Source organism: Archocentrus centrarchus, chromosome 24 (assembly GCF_007364275.1).
Source record: "Archocentrus centrarchus isolate MPI-CPG fArcCen1 chromosome 24, fArcCen1, whole genome shotgun sequence".
NCBI lineage: Eukaryota > Metazoa > Chordata > Actinopteri > Cichliformes > Cichlidae > Archocentrus > Archocentrus centrarchus.
This window is the reverse complement of record NC_044369.1, coordinates 25,810,425-25,816,213: the sequence shown is the minus strand read 5'-3', so window position 1 is coordinate 25,816,213 and position 5,789 is coordinate 25,810,425. Positions and strand designations below refer to the sequence as shown.

General features: G+C 37.1%; 1 long non-coding RNA gene across 1 annotated transcript; it reads left to right on the top strand.

Annotated features, from left to right (window-relative positions):
• The first annotated feature begins 664 nt into the window (after window positions 1–664).
• On the top strand, window positions 665–4,137 carry LOC115773867 (uncharacterized). Its single transcript, XR_004019125.1, has 5 exons — window positions 665–730; window positions 1,726–1,773; window positions 2,205–2,338; window positions 3,471–3,558; window positions 3,699–4,137. It is a non-coding gene; the product is annotated as an uncharacterized LOC115773867 (long non-coding RNA).
• The last annotated feature ends 1,652 nt before the right edge of the window (window positions 4,138–5,789 follow it).

Sequence of the window (5,789 nt, the reverse complement as noted above, 5' to 3'; positions counted from 1 at the left end):
GGGGCATTTTCTGTTTATTTTTGCCAACCCTCGGGAGATGTGAGGCAAAAATATCCACTTATGTCGGGTTTAAATAAAGAATAAATATAACAAACTGAAAAGCTGGACACAATATTTAAGAGGTAGAGTGATGACAGTGGCACAGCGGAGAGGGAGTGAGAGCGCACGGGAGGGCACTTCATGAAGTCACTTGGCTGTTTATTACAACCTCCTCAGGGAGGCAGCACGGAGCAACTGCGCAGAGAAACACCTCAGAAGGAGCGGAGTGCGTTTCCTGACCTCATTCATGTCCTACATACTGTAGCTGTTCCTCAAAAGTCACTCCAACTTCTTCCAGCAGATTACTCTGATAAACCTGCTCCTATAGACGTGGACACATGCAGAAACATACAGTGTGCCCTGTGTTATATTCACCTTAGCACACTGTAAAAAGGGATTTGGGGTTTTAGTCAGCTGGACTCATGTATTTATGCTGAGTGAACTCAGTGCCCATTACAACTAACGAAGATGAGTTACAACAACTTCAACTTGAAAAAATACTTAAAAACTCAAAATCATCCGTTCAGTTAACTAAAGAAATCGCGTTAGGATTCGTATTTTATGTAATACGCATGCGCCCTTAATATGACGTCATGGTCACATGATGCTCACAGTCGCGGGTCACATTTGAAATTTAGCGAAGAACCTGGCAGCCATGTTGGTTAAGAAGTGGACTGTACGTTATTATCAAGTAAGTATTTCTAGCTTTTTTATTCCGAAGCATTAAACATCCATACTCTGCCTCAGTCAGTCTCCACAACTTTTAATGCATATTTCATGTTTAGTTCGTTGTGGCTTTAGGCAGTACAAGTTTGCTCGCTGGTTAGCTAGCTTGCAAAACCTGTTGATTTAATGTCAGATTTGATTAAATCTGCGGTTAGTTTTGGTGAGCGGATATAGTCTTTATTCTGAATATTTCCCTTCTTGATATTTAGCTGTCTCGGATGCATGCACAAACCGTTGCTGCTCCCACTCCCTCTGCAGAAAGGGTTTCTGCATTTTGTACTGAACAAACAAAAACGGCTGTCGGTGATTTGACGAGAACGCGCGCACATGCACACGCCTGTCTGTACTGATGACTGAAGTTCTGTAATGTGATGTTAAAATTATATTAGTGTGCATGCTGTAAAGGTTGCTGCATGTCTTTTAGAGTGGGCCCACCATCATCATCATCATCATCTTAACGTCCTCTCCTCCTGTCTGCTGTCAGCGGCAGGAGGAGGAGTTTGGTTTTCTCCATCATGGCTTTGAAACTTAAATTCAGTTCTGTGAGATACAGAAATTGGGTGACACTGTATATAACCACGGTTAATAATTGGTGAATTGATAGTTTTACTTTTCATAAATGATATTATTATTGATATTAAATAGGAGTACTAATATTAATAATGTAATTACTTTGTTTCTCATTAAGTCATTTTGTGACACAAACTATATGTTATATAGTATATATAATAAAATACACACACATCATTGTATCATATTTCATAAGGCATGACAATCAGCTCTGACAGTATAATTTATAAAAATCAAATTATGGCAGCACTAATTACTGGTTCAAAGAAGGTGCTAATTATTGAATTGTTTCAATGTAAAAAAATAATACATTAGCTAAAGTTTGTGTATTAAGTTATCAAAGTGTTACAGTGTTACAGATTGTTTGATCATCTCTTTCTCTTTGTGCAGTAGCTGTTTTTTAGAAGCCAAGCTGCAGTCTACACACACAAGCAAAAGGTATTGCTAAATTTTAATGTATTTGATTTTTCTATTCATTCATATTAATTTTGCTACAGTTAAATCATCATTAAAATCAGTTCACTTAACATTATTAATTTTTTTTCTGTTTTTGCAGTGTTATCAGTTGTCATTCAGTGTAGTTTCTAATAAACTGAAGTGTCTCCATATCTAAATACATTAAAACCTGGAAAACAGTTTTTTTTTTTCTTCTTAGTAAAAAATGATTTTACGCTTCAATGCAGGCTGTGCAGTGCAGTCAATAAGGTGGTCTTGCAAGTGTTGTATTTAGAGTACTTTGACTGGGTGAGGACTATTTGGTAATTGTGCATTTTTTGAATGTTTGCTAGACATCTTGCTGTAATGTCACCTAACATGGACTAAAATGAAAATATTGTACTAAAATTATGTAATGTCACCTCTTCATATAGGTCCTCATGTAATTCACAAGGCTGATGGACCTCAGTTCATTCTATGAGCATCTGGACAGCTGTCTATTCAGTGGTTCCGGTCAAATGAGGGGGTTAAAGAAATTACATCCATACTGGAACGTCTTCACAAGGATGTGAGTACATTTCTTTACTTTGAAATTGTTTCAGTGCAATAGAGACTTGAGGCTACAGACTTGCCAGTATACTCAGTGTTTGTCACAAGCACAGATAAATGGGGAGGATTGCATCAGGAAGAATATCCGGTGTAAAATCTTTGCCAAATCATACATGTAGATCAGCAAGAATGAGAATTCTATACAACATCAGCTGGTGTTGTCTTATGCAGAGCTGTAGCAGCTACAGATAAAGCTGAAGAGCCATACCATGAAGGTATGGGAAAGAGTTGTAGAACAGAGGTGACGGTCAGTGAGCAGCAGGATGGTTTCATGCAGAAAATGAGCGCAACAGTAGAAAGCCAGTAGAAGAGTGAAGGGGGAGGTTTACAAGATGGTAGTGAGACCTGCTGTGATATGTGGTTTGGAGGTGGTGGTTCTGGCAAAAGACAGGAGGCAGAGCTGGAGGTGGCTGGGTTGAAAATGTTCAGCTCTCCATTGGGAGTGACCAGGATGTAGAGGATCAGAAATAGTGACATCAGAGGGAAACAACTTAGTCTCCAAACTGCTTAAACTGAGCAGATTACAGAGGCAAGGCTGAGATGGTTTGGACATATGCAGAGAAACGATAGTGGATATACTGGACAAAGGAAGCTGAAGATGGAGCTGCAAGGCAGGAGGAAGACCTCAGAAGACTCATGGAATGAGGACATGCAGAGGGTTGGCATGGCAGACGAGGATGCTCGGGATAGGGTGGCATGGAGGCAGATGATCCACTGTGGTGACCACTAAACGAAGCAGCTGAAAGAAGGAGAATGTATCAATAGGGATAAGGCAGGAGGAGGAAAGATGGAAATGAAAGGAGTGAAGCGGATGGGAATTAGGAGAGCGGGTGAACCTAAACACTAAAAAGGTAGATTTAATGTTGCCAAGTCCCTTCTCTGTTCTACTTGTGTTAATCATGTAATGCTTCCTTGATTTATTTTTTCTTTTACATTTATTATTAGTTTGTATATAAAAATATTTTTTATTAAATAAATATTGTCTTGTAAAGTTCAAGCATCACAGTGTGGAACCAAAATGTGTACTTGAAATCACTTGTGGACTGATGGGCTCATATAATTCTGATGGCAGCTGTATGCTCTGTTGGCAGGCATTGAATCAAAGGCACTTGGGCAGCAGCACTGCAGAGCCTACCAGGGTACATGAGGAAGAATCCTGCATTGCTGAAGATGTGTGAGGTAAGAGTTTATCATTTAAAATCAGACAAAAAACAAAACTAGTTCACAGTGAGCAGGGTAACACTTGTGCCCCCTGGATGCTGAATGATATGACAAAGGATTACAAAAGCACTGACACCTTTGTTTTGTTTTTCATGAAGCCCACAGATCCTGAGGACGACATCAAGGGAATGATCACTGGAATATTTTATTGGTTGAAGATCAGAGGGAACCTCTTCCAGCTTCCTACAACGATGTCGACATTGTAATAGAGGAAAAACTCGTGATCCGTCACCTGTGTGATGCCCCCAATGCTTTTGTGAACCTGATGGGACTGCTGAACATTCTGAACCTTGAATGTCCAAAAGACTTGAAGTACGCTTTTGAGGTAATCCAGCACCTTTTTATGGGAGTGACTTTTGACTTGTGTACTGCAGGAGTCCACTCTGAAGAATAAATTGCTCAGGGATGGGAAGATGTTTCTGCACTTGTCGTAAAGTTACTGTACTCGTGATGTTGTCCTTTGGTGCCAACATCACTGAAGAGCTTTATAAATCTACTGCTACTACATACTGCAGTTTATTTTATATTCTGTGTGCTCTCAGGAATAACTGTCTTTGAGACACTTGATTTTAAGAATTTTGAACAAGTCTCTTGTTGACATTAATGCAATAAAATTCTTGACTGAAATACATCTTGAGATATTTTTGTGTGCATTTTGATTATGTTTAAGATGGATTTGTTCATTGTTGAATTATAGTAGTTTTGTAGGTATTAGTTTTCTCATTGAAATAAGCTTTTCCAAAACTTAAACTGTAAAAACGAATTTGTTGACTCAACTTGACTTAGTCAAGTAAACTTGTTGCTTTGACTCAGTTAAGTTTTGAAAATGTAAAGCTTCAAGTGAACGACACTGAAATAAATGAGTTGATCCAACATGCAGTTTGTTGACTTTATATAAAAAGTTAAGTAATTTGGATTAAAAATGATTAGTTAGTTGAACTAAAAGCATGTAATCTGAACTCAGTTTATCGAGTTCAGATTACATGCTTTTAGTTCAACTAACTAATCATTAGTTGAGTCAAGTTGAGTCGACAAATTAGTTTTTACAGTGCAGTGAAGAAACTGCCAGTGGATCTGTTTTTTTTTTTCCAATGTATCCAATGTATAGAGTTACCAGCCAAATCTAACAAAAATGCTTGCAGATTTTACCCCGAAAAATAAGCTTTGAAAAAACTTTTTTTTTTTTTGCTTTGAAGTTATACTTCTACCACCATCTCATAGATTCTTCAGATTATAGATTCAAATTTGTCACATACTTTGAGTATTTTATCAAATTCCACATTGAGATGAGCATAAATGTATAAATATATTTATCTTCAACATTTTAAAATGAATATAATTAAGTTGTTTAAATGAAAAATAGCTTTCAACTGTCTCAAGAAGGTTTTTCAATCTATTTCTTACATGGAACAATTATGACTTTCACAGTTATACAAACTAATTGTTACCATATCTGCACAATTTTCAAAAATACAAAATACAGTTAGAGTGACATTGTTATTTTTTTTATGAATTTTAAATAAAAATATGTGCCAAGATGGCATTGGCACATATTTTTATGTCACGTGATGTCACGTGACAAACAACGCTTTCATTATCCCTGACACCACTTGACATCAATTAAATCAGAGGGCTGAAAACTGCTTCTTTATGTGATGAAACCTAGAAGCAAGTTTCAAAGGTTGGAGCTGCTTTTTAAAAAGTGAACAAAGAAGTTTAACTTAAGAGTGGCAATCAAACCAAATCTTTACAAAGCTCAAAGTGACTTTTAACGCAATGAAATGTTTGGAATGAGCAAGTTAAACTACTTTTCAATGAGTCAATTGAAACACATTTATAGCACTGGCTTCTTTCAGTTCCCTCCATGGAGCGCAGTCTGACCTCCAGCCATGTGTTCACCTGTCACATAACTAAAGCTGTGGTCACCAAATATACAAACCCTGAAAAACACTCCTAGAATTTACATTAAGCACAGTGTGGTGGAAATGACTGTGACTCCCAAGGGGCTGCTGTTATTTTTATGAAAGAAAAATACTAATAATATATAAAACACCGATATGGCTTCCAACATATGATACATTTTATTAAAATACACATTTATGTGTAATTTGTACTGGAAGTGCTGGAATTAAGCAGGATTGAATGTCCAATCTTTAGGATAAAATATAAACGGCATACTTTCTATATCA